The 16299-nt window shown below is 43.1% G+C and overlaps 2 protein-coding genes across 2 annotated transcripts in view; one reads left to right on the top strand and one right to left on the bottom strand.

Moving 5' to 3' along the window:
* Nucleotides 1-16299, bottom strand: part of ZC3H7A (zinc finger CCCH-type containing 7A) — a 236266-nt gene that overhangs the window by 161510 nt on the left and 58457 nt on the right. The gene's annotated exons all lie outside the window — the stretch shown is intronic.
* The window catches only part of LOC137207135 (uncharacterized), a 37299-nt gene that overhangs the window by 16941 nt on the left and 4059 nt on the right, over nucleotides 1-16299 (top strand). The window lies entirely within an intron of this gene.

The following is a 16299-nucleotide window of genomic DNA, read 5'->3' as shown; positions in this document are numbered from 1 at the left end:
GCCCACGCACCGCAACGAAGAGTGGCCCCCACTCGCCGCAACTAGAGAAAGCCCGCATGCAGCAACAAAGACCCAACACAGCCAAAATAAGTAAATAAATACATAAAATTAAAAATCTTAAAAGAAAAAAGAATAACAGCAGCAGTATTCGACTCAGCAAGCTTGCATCTCACTTCCAGACAGGCGATTAGAGTCTGTTTATAATTGCTTGGTGGAAAGACTGGCTGATTTCCAGTTAGCAAACCAAACTGTTCATTTGAAAGGTTTGTTTGTGTATAATAAACTGAGTGTTTCCATAATTCAGTTTCTAATTAAACATAAAATCAGAGAATGATAATTTGCCTGATATTTTCTGATACTTCCTGGATAAATATTTGTACCCTTGTTATTGAATATTTTTTTCTGAAGATGCATTTGGTTTTTGTCTCCACTTGCCCATAGTTTTTCAGCCTTGAAGTGTTAGATGTAGCAGGGATACAAAAGACTTGTGCAGATCTGGGCAGTGATATTCAAATGAAAATGGCTTTGTCTTTGTGACAGTGAACCGGCTTCCCACTTTTCTTGTATCTACATGACATTTATTTTATTCTCTTGCATCAGCTGTCATGAATGGATGGTCCAGTTCTAGGAAGATAGCATAAAAAATAGGGGTCTACAGTCAATTAAGATTCTGGTTGAATTCTGAGGTTGAACCCAAACTTCAGTATGTGCCTAATATTTGTTTATTTTGTAACATGTCCTATGGCACTAATATATTATGTACATTATAAAACATACACAAAAATTTTAAATTAGGGAATTCCCTGGCAGTCCAGTGGTTAAGACTCCATGCTTCCAACTCAGGGGGCATGGGTTCGATCCCTGGTTGGAGAACTAAGATCCTGCATGCCAGCGAGGCGTGGCCTAAATAAATAAATAAATAAATGAAAGGATTTAAAAAAAAAAAAGCTCCAATCTGATCTTGTCACTCCCCTACTAAAAAAATTTTTTTTTAATTAAAGCATAAGATAGAGAAAAAAAAATAATGGTCTAAAGCCCTAGACTCAGAGAGATTTTGTTCTACCACGTACCAGCCTGAATAAGTAATCAAATCTCTGTGTGCATCAGGTTCATCTATAAACAGACACAATAATAATCATAATCATAGCCTCCCTTTAATGAGAAAACGAATGTAAAAATGCCTAGTAGGCATCAGGAATGTAAGACTAATCCCTCTGTAAATATTAGCTATTATTATTGTTGCCGTTATTATCATCATTGTTGTCAGTGCCTTCGGGATCTTCCTGCAGAAATTTGCAGTGGAACATTTGAGAAGGAAGTAGTATAACAAGAACTGTATTCATGGTGATACAGTTTGCTTCAGGTCTGTTAATGCTTTCTTGGGTGCTAGCGTCCCTGGACCAGAGACATTTGAACTTGTTTTGAACACAATCAAGGCTCTCAGTTCCTGTGAGGGATGTACCTTATCAACTCATAGTCTTTATGTGGGTTAAGTAGAATAGCTGAACCATTGGCACTGAGTTTAAACTCTGGTGCCTTCACAGAGTAGGTGCTCGATAAAAACCTGTTGAATGTTGTGCAGGGATTTAGTCATTGGCGCTTTGGGGCACACCATCATCATTATCTCTCTCTTCCTCCCTGTTTTGGGTGACTTTCTTCTTCTTCTTCTTTAATCTTTTGACCGTGCCCCACGGCATGGCATGCGGGAACTTAGTTCCCCTGACCAGGGATCAAACCCGCGCCCCCTGCAGTGGAAGTGCAAAGTCTTAACCACTGGACCACCAGGGAAGTCCCAACTTCCTCCTTCTTTGGAAGTACCCACAATATGCTTTCAAAAGGGGTGCCCCTAGATGGTTGTGTTTGTACTAGTTATTCCACCTACTTACCACGGATGGTTGGACTAAGGATGGTTGGACTTGGCTCAGAAGCTGCCATTCTTCTAAGGAAGAATCCTTCCTTGCCTCTGCTAGCTTCTGGGGATGGCTGGCAACTCTTAGCCTTCCTTGGCTTGTAGAAGCATTACTCCAATCTCTGCCTCTGTTTCCACAGGGCCTGCTCTCTGTGTGACTATGTCCAAATTTCCCTCTTCTTATAAGGACACCAGTATTGGATTAGGGGCCCCCTAATGACCTTATGTTAACCTGATTATATCAGCAAAGACCCCACTTCCAAATAAGGTCACATCACAGGTACTGGGAATTAGGGCTTCAATATATCTTATTCTAGGGGGACACAATTCAACCCATAACGAGGGGGGTGCATACTGCTCTTTTGGGTTGGGTGCTCTGTGGGGGGACAATTGACAGAGACCAGGGAAGGAGGGCTCCAAGAACAGATTGAGTATAGGACAGGGCCTCTGTCCTTTGTTGGAAAGGAGTGGGGTATGTCTGAGCAAAAGCCTAGAGGACAATGTGGCAGGAACAGAGTTCAAGAAGGAACTGAGTTCAAACAGGTTGAGGGGTGAGGGACCCAGAGGGTGGGGCTCAGGCCTCCGCTAATGGTGCAGACCCTTCCCCCTGCCATGGGGCAGTCCTGGCCCAGGACTACCAAAGTGCCCACATTTTTAAGAGAGGCTAGAAATCTAGATATTTAAAGTGTGCAACCTCTCAATTTTTAAGTGTTAATAACAAAATTCGTTTGAGGCTGGCAGTTTGCAGGATGGAATTGGAGGAGGGGAGGGAGTCAGGAAAGGCATCTCAGAGAAGGTTTGGGATGGTGAATAGGAATGAAAAATAAAGGACAAGTCAAAATGTGGAATGGGTTGGCTCTCTCCTCCATCCCCTTCCCCACCAGTGGCCTTTTCCCTTTTCCTTTCTCCTTTGAAAGTCTGGCGTCATCTTTTCAAGTATCCCCACTTGCCAGCTCTGTGATCATGGTTAAGTCATCTAACCTTGCTGTACCTCAGTTTCCTCATCTGTGAAATGGGGCAAGTCCTTTAACTTCTTTGGGCTTCAGTTTCTGCTCCAAGAAATGAACTAGAGTGAGAGGAGGAGTGGAGGGCGGGGCAGCAGTTGTGAGGATTTAGTAAGATTCAGGTGGTTAATAAAAGCCAGTTCTTGTGGTCTTCCGCCCCTTCCTCTTTACACCACCCCTCACCGGCCCAGCTGTGGAAGGTTCATCAGCCTCCCAGGCCCCTGAATGGAGGGCAGCTGTCTTCCAGCTCTGCCCTCCCCCAGAGGCATTTAGGTACAACCATGGAGACCTGGCAGAGGCTGGTGGAGAGATTTCTTGGCTGTTTCCAGCCGTTTGCCGTGTTTTCCTAGAGAACTGGCAGTGGTCCCAGCATCTCTGCCTAGTGGGCAAACGCATAACCAACCAGCCGTTCCTCGTTGGGGAGGAAGGTGGGCTTGAAGATTGGATGCCCAGGTACTCCTGTTGCTCTGCCTGGATGACTCTCCGGCCATCAGATACTCTTGGCTCTAATGCTTTTGAAAGCTTTATCTCCGTGATGGTTAATTTTATGTATCAACTCAAGTGGGCACAGGGTGCCCAGATATTTGGTTCAAGCTTATTCTGAATGTGTCTGTGAGAGTATTTCTTTTTCTTTTTTTAAATTTTATTTACTTATTTATTTATTTATTTTTGGCTGCGTTGGGTCTTCGTTGCTGTGTGCAGGCTTTCTCTAGTTTCCGCGAGCGGGGGCTACTCTTCGTTGCAGTGCGCAGGTTTCTCATTGTGGTGGCTTCTCTTGTTGCGGAGCATGGGCTCTAGGTGTGCGGGCTTCAGTAGTTGTGGCACGCGGGCTCAGTAGTTGTGGCGCACAAGCTTAGTTGCTCCATGGCATGTGGGATCTTCCCGGACCAGGGCTTGAACCCGTGTCCCCTGCATTGGCAGGCAGATTCTTAACCACTGTGCCACCAGGGAAGCCCTGTGAGAGTATTTCTGAAGGAGATTCACATTTGAATCCATAGACTGAGTAAATTGGATTGCCCTTCCCAGTGTGAGGGGCCTCATCCAATTCTTTGGAGAACTACTCAGTTCTCCAGACTGAGAACTGGATAAGTAAGGGAGAATTCATGCTCTCTGCCTGGCTGTTTTCAAGCCAGGACATCTGTCTCTTCCTGCCTTGGGACTCAGGACTCACGCTGGAACTTACAACCATCGCCTCTCCTGGGTTTCCAACCCACCAGCTGTAGACATTGAGACTTCTCAACCTCCGAGATCACGTGAGCCAATTCCTTAAAATAAACCTATGTGTGTGGGGGGGGGCATTTTTATTATTATTTCAGGCATACCTTGTTTTATTGCATTTCACAGATACTGCGTTTGGTGGGAGCGGGTTGTTTTTTGATAAGCCTTTTTTTGTTTTTTTTTTTTTTTAAATATATGTCTCCTATTGGTTCTATTTTTCTGGAGAACCCTGACTAATGCAACCACTTTCACTTACTTCACAACCACTTACTTGAGGCTTTTTTCCTTTCTCCCTGTCATGATCCATAGAGAAATCTTCCAAATGAAATGAGTCTGTGGCTGGTTTGGTTTGGGGACTGGAGCTCATTCTTTCATCCATTTATTTGACAGATCTGTATTGACTGAGTGCCTACTAATAGAGTTCCCTATGTTGTGCACTTCTTGGGGGATGGGGTGCAATTCACAGAGGATACAAAGTACATGGTGCCCCTGGGTTGTACAGCTTGGCAGCCTCATGCCGTGTGCTGGGTTCTGAGGACATAGCAGTGAGCAAAACCGCTTCCTGCCCTCCCAAGCTCACCTTGACCTGTGGAAAATTGCTGGAAACCAGACCAGTTCACTGGTCCCAGATGCTTCTGGCCTAAACATAAGGAAAATTACTAGTTTTGATCACAAGCAGAAGGCTTGCAATTTCAGGAGCCTGTAGGTAAACATTTTCTGACCCTCTTTATTCCCCCAGTTTGAGTTGGATGCCCCCTCTCTTTGCTCCCATCTCAGTCTCTGCTTCCCTGATCACAGCACTTACCTTCCTGTTTGAATTTGCAGACAGAGAGACCAGTTAACAGAACCCAGAAAAAAGAGCTATAGATGTACAACAGGGCTGCCTGGCAAGAGCTGTGGCTTTTGGTAGAGGAATGCAGCCAACATGCTGTGTCTTGGCAGGGAAGGAGCTAAGGATATTAATACCCCAGCCTCTTTCCTCCTGTGGGCTATTCTCCTGCCAATGTCTTCAACTGGCTGAACCCAACTCTGAGCAAGAGAGCAAGGATTAACTACTGTTGATGTGGTCCACACTTCTCAGCATCCTGGGGCAGAAAGCAGGGTAAAGGAGGTAGAGGGTGAATCTGGATGGGTAAGTGGAAACCATTCAGCACTGGAAGCAGCTCCAAATGTCCTCAGCAACAAGGTAGAACTTCCCAATCGTCCAAAAGATGGAACAGGCCACCTGATGGAAGAGAATGGTGTTATAGACAACCTAGTAGGATCAAACATCAGCTGGGAGATTGGGCTCCATGACAAAGTCCTTATCAAGGACTTTATGAGATTAAATGATTCTGTGAAAGCTATTGCCACCAGCTGCCCTCCCGCTTTATCCTTAGATGGGACAACAGTAATAGTAATAACAACAACAACAATAACTGCTAACATGTAATTAACATGTAATGGATGCATAGTATGTGAGGCACTGTGCTAAGCCATTTGCATGCATCACCATATTTATTCCTCATGACAACCCTATTAGGTAGCTGTAAACTGAAGCAGTAAACTGAAGCTTAGAAAGAAGATCAGTAACTTGCTGGAGGTCACACAGCTAGTAACTAACTGTCAGAGCTGGGATTTGAATCCAGGTTTCCACGATGGATAGAGATAGCCTGAAAGCCAGCAAACAGTGGTGGTCTTGCAGCGAGAGTGGGGAAGATGTATGGAGTTCCTCTGAACAGAATGAACCCCACAGGCATAGGCATCTCTAAGAGTGGGACCCAGAGTTTGCTGTGGTCTCCCTCCAGCGTATGGATGCAGGGGCTTCACTGGCTTCATCTAGTCCAGATATGTGTGTGTCACTCAGACACCAGCTGGGGACCTTCCTGCCACAGTAGAGCTAGATGAAATATGAAATTGTCTTAGAAACACCTTCCATCCTACACCCCAGGGCATGTGGAAACCCAAAGTCCTCCTCTTGATTTCTGCTTCTTCCCAGGAGGTTTACATTTTCCTGGTGTCCGCTGCCTCTTGGGGTTCTGGTTTGTTTATGTGCTGTCTCTTTCCCGCACCATGTCAAACCCAATGTGAATTCAACTTCTTCAGTTTCCACAACAGCCAATCAAGCAGAGATTTTAGGGGAAATTGTAGAGAGTGGCCCCATCATATCGTGCATAGCTTCCTACCATCTTACTGGCTTTGTATCTCCTCTCCCCTTCCTGTCTCTGCCCCCCATCCTCTCCCTCTCGGATTCCCCTGGGGAGTCTAGCTTCTTCTCTTTCTCTTCTTTTGGGTAGTTTCCACTTCCTCTGAAGCCTTGGTACCTAAGGCCTGAGAAAAAAGAGGAGACTCACTTTCTAACCCAAGCACTTATCTAGTCATCTTTACCAACCAAGACAGTTCCCTCCCTAGAAGGGATTCTTAATTTGCTGTTAAAGTCATATAATTTTCTCCATCTTATTTTATCTATGCAACTATTGGGTATTAATTATCCAACATCTAACCAATATTGGGGCTTTTGGGACTTTATTAAGATGAGAAAAGGATAAATAGAGAATGACTGAACCCATACTATGGAATGAAACTGTATAACTTAAATAGAAAGGCACGCAGTGGATTATGTGTTCTATACAATGGGATTCATTCTGATATTTCTTGTATTTTCTCACGAAGGACCTTTACACATTTCTTAGCTTGGGCTAAAATAATATTCTGGTTGTGGTTCAGTTTAGTGTTCTTTTCTTCAGCTTCCCACTTTTAGCTCATTCTCTTCTCTTACCTTCCTTTATTCTTATTCCTTGATCTCTCTGCTAGAGGCAGTTGCTTCCCTATATCAAGTCCTTTGTGCTATTTGCATTGAATCCTTTGTCCTAGCCTCAGCACGCATGCAAAGTTCACTCCAAATGCTTGGTCTTTGCTTCAGAATTGATAAGGAAATGTGCCTTTCTCTACTCTACTCAATAAAATGCAAGTTGAAGAAAATCCATCTCAAGCTGGCTTAAACAATACGAAGGATTTCTTGGCTCCTGTGACTGAAGGAGTCTGGAGGTTGGATGGACTTTGAGTACTGTTTCATCAGTGCTCTGAAACTGTTCCTCTGAGTCACTTGGTCCTAGAATAATGGGAAGGTCACGGACCTCACATCTGTTTAGAAGAAACAAGGCTGCTCTTTCTTCATGCCTTGCTCTTAAGAGTGAGGATGTGCTTTATGAAAAGATGCTAAACAACATTCAGCCTTACAGAAATGCAAATTAAAACCACGAGATACCACTGCATATCTACCAGGATGGCTATAATCAAAAAGACGGAATTAACAGATGGTGAGTGTGTGGAGAAACAGGAACGCTCATACGTTTCCGGTAGGAATGTAGAATGGTGCAGCCACTTCAGAACACAGTTTGGCAGTCTATTAAAAACGTCAACATAAATGTACCGTATGATCAATCAATTTCCTAGGTATTTATAATTGAGAGAAATAAAAACATATGTCCCCATAAAGACTTGTACAGAATGTTCACAGCAGCATTACTCATAATAGCCAGAAAATCAAAACAACCCATCAACTGATGAATGGATAAACAAAATGTGGTACATCCTTATGATGAAATATTATTTGGTCATCAGAAGGAGTGAAGTACTGATACCTGCTACAATGTGGAGAAACTTCAAAAATATGCTAAGTAAAATAAGTTGGTCACAAAAGACCGTGCATTGTATGATTCTATTTGTATGAAATGTTCAGGAGAGGCAAATCCATAGAGACAGAACATAGATTGGTGGTTGCCTGGGGCTTGGAGTGGGACTAGAGTTGACTATAAATGAGCATGAGGGGTCTTACTGGGGTGATGAAAATGTTCTAAAGCTGTATTGTGGTGATTGTTGCACAGCTAAGTAAATTTACTAAATATCATTCAATTGTGTGCTTGAAATGGTTCACAGTATGTTAGGAAAAAAAAGAGAGAGAATGTTTTCCCAATGCCCCTAGCAAACCACTTCTTGGGATTCACTGGCCCAAGTTGTGGCTTGGGGAATGGCATGTACTTACTGGTCTGGGCCTTGGTTCTGGAAAGGGAAAGCCCATCCCTGGAGCTGGGGCTGTGGTCAGCTCTTCTGAAGCACTGGGGATGTGAGTAGAGATCACTACCTAGACATAAATCAGGGTATCGCAAGGAAGGTAGAAATGAAGCTGAGTGGGCAGCCACTGTGTCAACCACACCCAAGACTGGCTGCTTAATACAGCGGCCCTACCCCTGCATTCTCTGATCTGTTACCCACATTTGGTCTCTGAGTTCTCTGCCCAGTATGGCAAAGGGAAGGAGGGGTCATGGGAAGAATCACTTCTTGAGAACATGGAACCTCAGCTAGGGTGACCAACTGACCTGGTTTCCTTGGAACGGAGTGGTTTCCTGGGATGCAGGACTCAAGGTAGTAACACTGGGAAAGTCCCAGGCAAACCAGGAGAAGCTGGTCACCCGATGACCTCACCAAATAGAAATATAGAAGCAGTCCTAATGAATTGGTGGATCTTGGCATCAGTGGCTTCTAACACCACAGAAAGACAGTCAGTCATTGTGTGCCTGTGATGAACACACACTCAGCACCATTTCTGAAATAATTTTTTGGCAAAAAACTTGAACCTAAATATAAAGAAGGCTGTAGATCTAACTCTCAGTTAATAGGAAATACAGAGGACCATGGGGGATATGAAATGGCTCCACGTAGGCACTCTATAGGACAAATGACAGATGACCTAATTCTTCAACAAGTAAATTGGAAGGGGCAAAAAAGAAAGAGACAGAGGGAGGACCTGTAGATTAAAAGACACTTAAGAAGCATATCAACCAGTTGCAATGTGCGGATCTTATTTGGATCCTGATTTGAAGAGACTAAGAGAAAGAGAGAGGGAATGTGTGTGTCAGGAATGTCTAATAAGATATTTGATGATATTAAGAAATTATTGGTATATATAAAATAGGTAAACAACAAGGGTTTACTGTAGAGCACAGCAAACTATATTCAACATCTTGTAATAACCTATAATGGAAAAGAATTGTGAAAAAATTTATATGTATAACTGAATCACTTTGTACACCTGAAACTAACACAATATTGTAAATCAAATATACTTCAATTTTAAAATTTATTGGTATAATACTATATTTTGGCTAGGTTTTCTCAAAAAGAGTCCTTACCTTTTAGACATACATTCTGAAATATTTACAGTCGAAATGATATGATATCTGGGCACTGCTTCAAAATAATCCAGGAGGAAGTAGGTGGGGGTAAAAATAAAGCCAGCTTGGCCCGTAGTGGATAATTTTTGAAGCCAGGTGATGGTCTATGAAGGTTTGTTACACTGTCCTCTTTACTTTTTGAAGGGTTGACGTGTTCCTTCATCAGGACAATTAAAGCAGCAGTGCGGTGCTCTTATCCTGCCTGTGTAACCCTCCCTGCTTGGGGGCTGCTCGTAGTCACAAGTAGGTCAGGGTCTCCCCAGAATTTAGAATTTCACAGATCCGTGAATTTTCCAAAAACTTGGGTAAAGGACAAAGTCAACTTTTCCTTATGCCAAATTAAAACAAAAGAAAACCAAACAAAACTTTAAAACTCCCATCTACTCCATCATCATTTCATAAAAGGTAGATCATATAAACATCAATAACATCTTTTCAGAAAAGTCCAGCCTTTCAACTGGGCACAATTAGCCTTATGGACAAACTTGTTCCATGTCCCTCTTTTGTCAGTTCACCCTGAAACTGGCTACACAAACACCCTGGGGAGAGGAAGGAAGACTTGAGGGCTGGCTGCTCTCACTTCCCTTCCTGCTAATGAGGGAAGGACTTGTATGCTGCTGTCATTACAATGTGCAGGGCTCTCAAACCATCAGCCTCTCAAAGAGTGCAGGTGAAGATCCCCCTAAACCAGGAACTCATGGATGCACTTCCCTTTCATCTAATCCTAGGGATGTGTCCCCGGTGGGGGAAGGGAGCTGCAGGCTCAGGGAGGGCTTTCCTGCTGGATGAAATGCTTTGTACTTGAATGGAAAATAACAGCTGGGCCCAAGGCAGCAAGGGCCCTCTGTCTGTGCTCAGCTGGTGGTGAGGGCCCCTTTGAGACCTCAGGAGAGCAGAGCCAGCCTTGCGGGTGGCATCAGTTGGCTGCATGGCTGTGCTCCTGAGACTTAAGCCAGCACCTGATACACTGTGACTTGCTCCTCTTTCCTTCGCTTCCTCCTCTCTCTTGCACCCCACCTACCAAGGGGTTCTGGTTTATTTCTTAAGGCAATAAATTTCAGGATCAGATATGAGCGTCCTTTTCCTTGAAACTCAGGCACATGGAAGACAGATTTTTTGGGGTGAAGAAATGTTCTGGAGGTAGATAGTGGTGATAGTTGCACGCACAATGTTATAAATGTACGAAATGCCACTAATGGTAAATTATATGTTATGTGTATTTTACCACCATTAAAAAAATAAACAGACTGTTGGGGGGCAAAGTGTCACCAGGGAAGACACGTGTTCAGCAGCTGCCGTGTTGCCCGGATCGTACTTCCTCCATGTTTCATACTACTTGGGGTCATTCTCCCTTTCTGCTAGCCAGAGTCTCTTTCTGCTGTTTGCAACCAAAAAAAAACAAAAACAAAAGCAAAACCTTCCATTATGTAATCTCCCTGAGCCTCAGTTTCTTCACCTGTAAGATAGGGGTAACAATAGTACCTTCCATTTATTCATTTTAACAAAGATTACATCAGTAAACTCAATCAGTGTTCACCAAGATAATGACGAACAAGAGGAGGAAGATGGTACCGTGTATTTCCTGTTGCTGTTGTAACAAATCACCATAAACTTAATGGCTTAAAACAACCAAATTTATTCTCTTATGGCTCCGGAGATCAGAAGTCCAAGTTGGGTCAGCAGGGCTGCCTTCCTTCTGGAAGCTCTAGAGGAGAATCCATTTCCTCACCTTCTCTAGCTTCTAAAGGCCGCCCACATTCCTTGTCTCGTAGTCCTCCATCACTCCAACCTCTGCTCCGGCTGTCACCTCTCCTTCTCTGACCCTGACCCTCATGGCTTTCTCTTATAAGGACCCTTGTGACGGCATTGAGCCCATAGTCCATGATAACCTCCCTATCACAAGATCCGTAACTCAATCTGCAAACTCATTTGCCAAGTGCCTTTTACCATGTAAGGTAACACTCACAGGTTCTGGGGTTAGGATGTGGATTTCTTTGGGGGATTTCTTTGGGGGGCTTTTATTCAGCCTACCACTCCATGTGTCCAAAGTTTTGATTTATAACTATTTATGTGGTTATGTGGAAGATTCCAAGGAAAATAAGTTATCTTCCCTGCCTTCAATGCTTAGAATACTGTTGGGGAAACAAAATATTTACCAAGTCCACAGAGCCCCAGGCGGTGTGGTGGATGCTACTTTGGGAGGTGAAGTGATGTTTTGAGGATATGAAGATGAGTGCAGGGATCCTTTGTTTCCGCTCTGAGGAGAGGTAGCTCCTCTCTTTAGAGCTGTGTAGGCTGTGCCTGCTCAAATCGGGGCGCTACTTTTCCAGGAACAATGATCTGAATGTTGTCTCCTGGAGGTGTGTGACACAGCATTCCTGCCTTCTCCTCACAGGAAGTGGGAGCTTTTGGACAGGCAAGGCGGAATCTCTTCACTAGATCAGCAGACATCTTTGCTTTCTACTTTTATAGATTCCTATGGTCTGAGTGTTTGTGTTTCTCCCAAATTCATATGTTGAAATCCTAACCCTAAATAAGATGATATCAGGAGGTGGGGTGTTTGGGAGGTGCTTAAGTCATGAGGGCCAAGCCCTTGTGAATGGGATTAGTGCCCTTTTAAAAGAGGCGCCAGGGAGCTCCTTTGTCCCCTTTTGTCTTGTGGGGACACAGGGAGAACTCTGTACCACCTTACCTGATCATGCTGGTCCCATGATCTCGGACTTCCAGCCTCCAGAACTGTGAGCAATACATTTCTGTTGTTTATAAAGCAGCCAGTCTATGGTATTTTGTTATAGCAGCCCAAACAGACTAAGACACTGATGATTTGCTAAATTTCATTTGGACCCTAGGGAGGGTTAATTTTAATGTTAGCCTTAATTTTGGCTTAAGGTCTGACAGGTAAGTTGATGGTGAAAAGGGGTGAGGGGCAAGGGAGAAGGCATGTCCCCCTCCTCCAGCTTTCCAGAGTCCTGGAGAAATTGTATCAGTTAGAAACAGGACAGGATGGTCCAAAGAATAAGAAATCAGCTGCTAGATCATCTGCTGTGATACAGTTGCTGGAAAGCATGAACCATGCTCATCTTTCATCAAGAGAGTAAAGCGCCACTGAACAGCAATAAAGACAGTCTGTAAGCAATTTAATTGAGGTATCTAGAAGGGAGACGTACCACTACGTGTCCAAATAGGCTTTGCCCAGCCCCCAGCCCTCAGGTAGCTGACTCTGGGTCTGGCATGTTACTAGAATGAGTTGGGTCATTCGCTGGTGAGTTCTTAGTTTTTCAACTAGTGTCTGTCCTGGAACCTGGCCCATGAACTCTGCTTTCCCAGAGTAAAAATTGTGACATGTGTCTCAGTAAGGATTACTTGATGTGTGTGAACTATGTGACAAATACAAAGGTCTTAAAATTTACTTATACATTGAAACTTTTTTTAAAAAGAGATTTATTCACGTACCATACAATTCACCCATTTAAAGTGAACAATTCAATTTTTTTGTGTATTCAGAGTTGGGCAACCATCACTACAACCAATTTTAGAACATTTTCTTCATCTTCTTAATAATTAGCAGTCACTCCCCATTTCCGCCCAACATCTACTCCTCAGTCCCTGGCAACCGCTAATCTACTTTGTCTCTATGAGTTTGCCTGTTCTGGACATTTTGTATAAATGGAATCATAAAATGTGTGGTCCTTTGTGACTGACTTCTTTCACTGAACATAATGTTTTCATAGTCCATCCATGTTATAGTATGTATCAGTATTTCATTCCTTTTTATGGCTGAATAATATTCCATTGTGTTGATATACATATATACATGTATACATATATACATATACTATTTTGTTTATCCATTCATCAATGGATGGATATTTGGATTATTTCACTTTTGGGCTATGAACAGAGAGTAAGGGTAGTATATTCATGTACAAGTTTTTGTGTGCACATATGTTTTCGATTCTCTTAAGTATACACCTGGTATACTGGGTCATATGTAACTCTATGTCAATTCTCTCGAGTATACACCTGGAAGTGCTGGGTCATAGAGTAACTCTATGTTTAACCTTTTGAGTAACTACCAGCTTGTCTTGCAAGCTGGCTGTACCATTTGACATTCCCATCAGCAAGGTATGGGGGTTCAAATTTTTCCAAATCCTCACCGACACTTGTTATTTTCCATGTTTGTTGTTGTCCGTGTTGCCTGTTTGTTTTTATGGTCATCTTAGTGGATCTGAAGTGGTATATCATTGTTTTGATTTGCAGTTCCCCGATGGCTAATGATGTTGGGCAGTTGGCCATCTTTTCATGTGCTTACTGACTATTTACTGGCTATTTTATCTTCCTTGGAGAAATGTCTATTCAGATCCTTTGCCTCTTTATTTTGGCCTGCACAGCATGAGGGATCTTAGTTCCCGACCAGGGATGGAACCAGTGGAAGTGTGGAGTCTTAACCACTGGACCACCGGGGAAATACCTGGGTACATTTAATCTTGAATGGCCTCCTAAACAATTTCATACAGGAGCCACTATAGAATAGTGATTCACTATGGGAGCTCTCAGGTTGATAGCCTGGATTTGAATCCTAACTTGGCTGTATATTAGTACACGACCATGACCATTCCCTACAGACCTCAGTTTTCCCCAACTACACAATGAGGATAGAAATACTAGCGACTTCATAGGGTTGTTGTAAGGATTTTAAAAGGCAGCACATGTCAAAGGCTTAGTAAGGCTTAGTAAAGACTCAGTAAGTGTTACCCATAATAGTAACAACATCAACACTTACCAAGCCTTTTCTATTTTATGTGCACATAGGAATCTCATTTAATCGACACAGCAATCTTGCAAAATAGGTATCATCATCTCCATTTTACGAGTGAGAAAAGTGAAGCTCAGGGAGATGAAGGATGTGTCCCGGGCTACCCAGATGTTAAGAGACAGAGTAGAGATTCCTACCTGCATCTGGATGACTGCAGGGCCCTCCGCAAATGTGTCTCAGGAGAGTTTTTAGGCTTCTGCTGTTCAAATGCAACTGTAATTAAGCAAATGCTATAAGAAAGGAATCAGAGAAGAACCCAGTAATGAAATCGTCACCCGCTTATTCAGGCAGAGAGAAGCCATAGCACCCCCGCCCCCTCCACCAAGGATGTGTTCATTTCGCTTTGAGTGGGTTTTTGAGTCGGAGGGTCTTTTCACACAGCCCGGGCAAGCTCTCCCTGTTTAGCACGGCCTCCCTGAGAACCTCATGGAGTTAACTGAAAAACGAAGAAAGGCAAGCATCCAGTAAGGCTCCCTCTTCTGGAACCATCGTTTAGGATTTCTTTGTAGTTCCCCATAGCGACATTGGGTGTCACCTTCGAGTTGACTGAAGCCAGTCTCCCAGAAATTGTCAAAATGCGACGTTTTGTTCCAAGAGTTTCTGCCTCTCTAAGATCCAGTTTGGAGGCATTCATTACCAGCACTCCTGGGCCCAAGTCAGGCTGGATAATCTGGTTCTCATTTACAGAGCCAAGCGGTGTTCTTAAAGAAGAGGGCGCCCAGCAGCTGGATAAGCTTTGAGTTTGAAAATGAGCTCCATGGCCATGACTTTTGCAACTGACTTCTCTTCTGTTGAAAGGGAGGTGATGACACAAGGATGAGAGACAGTTTATGCAAAGATCCTACTAACTCGGAGTCCTTTTCTCCCAGAGTTCTTTGCGCTGCTCTGTCTCATCTGCTCACACCTGTATCTATACTATGCTGTGAGCAACTGTGGGCGATGAGTGGGCTGGGACTCTCCCTCCCTCTCTCCCTCCCTCCCTTCCTTTCCTTCCTTCCTTCCTTCCTTCTTTCCTTCCTTCCTTCCACCCTCCCTCCGTCCCTCCCTTCCTTCCTTCCTCCGTTCCTTCCTTCCTTCCTTCCTCCCTCCCTTCCTTTCTTCCTTTCTTCCTTCCTTCCATGCCATACATATTAATTGAGTATATATTATGTGCCAGACACTGGAGCTAAAATAGAAACAAAACAGCAAATTCCTCTTCCTTCATGGAATTGACATTCTAATTCCTTATTTATCTGTATGTTCTCGGCACCTAGCACATAGTAGGCACTTAATAACTGCTTTAATGGATTGGTGTATACTCTTCTCTTCCAATTTTTTCCTATGCATATACTAACACAATACATGATATTTAAATTTTAGATAGAAATGAGAGCATGAATTAATACTATTCTGTAACCTTTCCCCCAACTTAATAGTGTCTCATGGCCGTCTTTCCATGTTAGAACATAAAAGTCGACTTCAGGGTTTACATGTCCCCAAGTGCTATCTGGAATCACTCTGCCCCTTGGAGTCTAGAAAAGACTGGCTTGAGCCCAAATCCATTCCCTGTGAATTCTCAGGGTCAGGTTAGGATTGTGAATGGACCAGGGTGCTCACGTTCTCATGGTCACTTCTGGTCACTGTTTATGCTTCTGCTGAATTAATTTCATCCCAATTTATTTAACCAGTCTCCTATTGTTGGACATTTAGGTTGTTTCCAGTCTTCCTATCACAAACAGTGCTGTAGTGAAAAAGCTTGTTCATCCTTTGTTTTATGCAAATTGAATAAATTGCTAGAAGTGGTATTGCTGGGTAAATTTAGCAATAAGTATTGCTATAGACACAGATATTGCAATATCTGTGGATACTGCTAAATTTTCTCCACAGAGTTTGTACTAATTCTCATTCCCAATAAGATGTGTTACCAAATTGTGATCTTTGCTTATCTGTACAAATACACATAACACACACATTTCCTTTTCATAGTCTTTGCCTTTTTTTTTTTTTTGTGAATTGTTGATCTGCAGGAGCTTTTTCATATGTTAGGGAAATTATCCCTTTGTAACTTAAAATACAAATATGTTTTCTTAATTTTTATTTGTTTCTCATCATCTTTTTCTTTAAACAGCTGCCTAGTATTCCATAAGTATTCTTTAAACA

The sequence above is a fragment of the Pseudorca crassidens genome, chromosome 15 (assembly GCF_039906515.1).
Source record: "Pseudorca crassidens isolate mPseCra1 chromosome 15, mPseCra1.hap1, whole genome shotgun sequence".
NCBI classification, from domain to species: domain Eukaryota; kingdom Metazoa; phylum Chordata; class Mammalia; order Artiodactyla; family Delphinidae; genus Pseudorca; species Pseudorca crassidens.
Note: the sequence above shows the minus strand (reverse complement) of the source record. Positions and strands in the feature narration are given on the sequence as shown.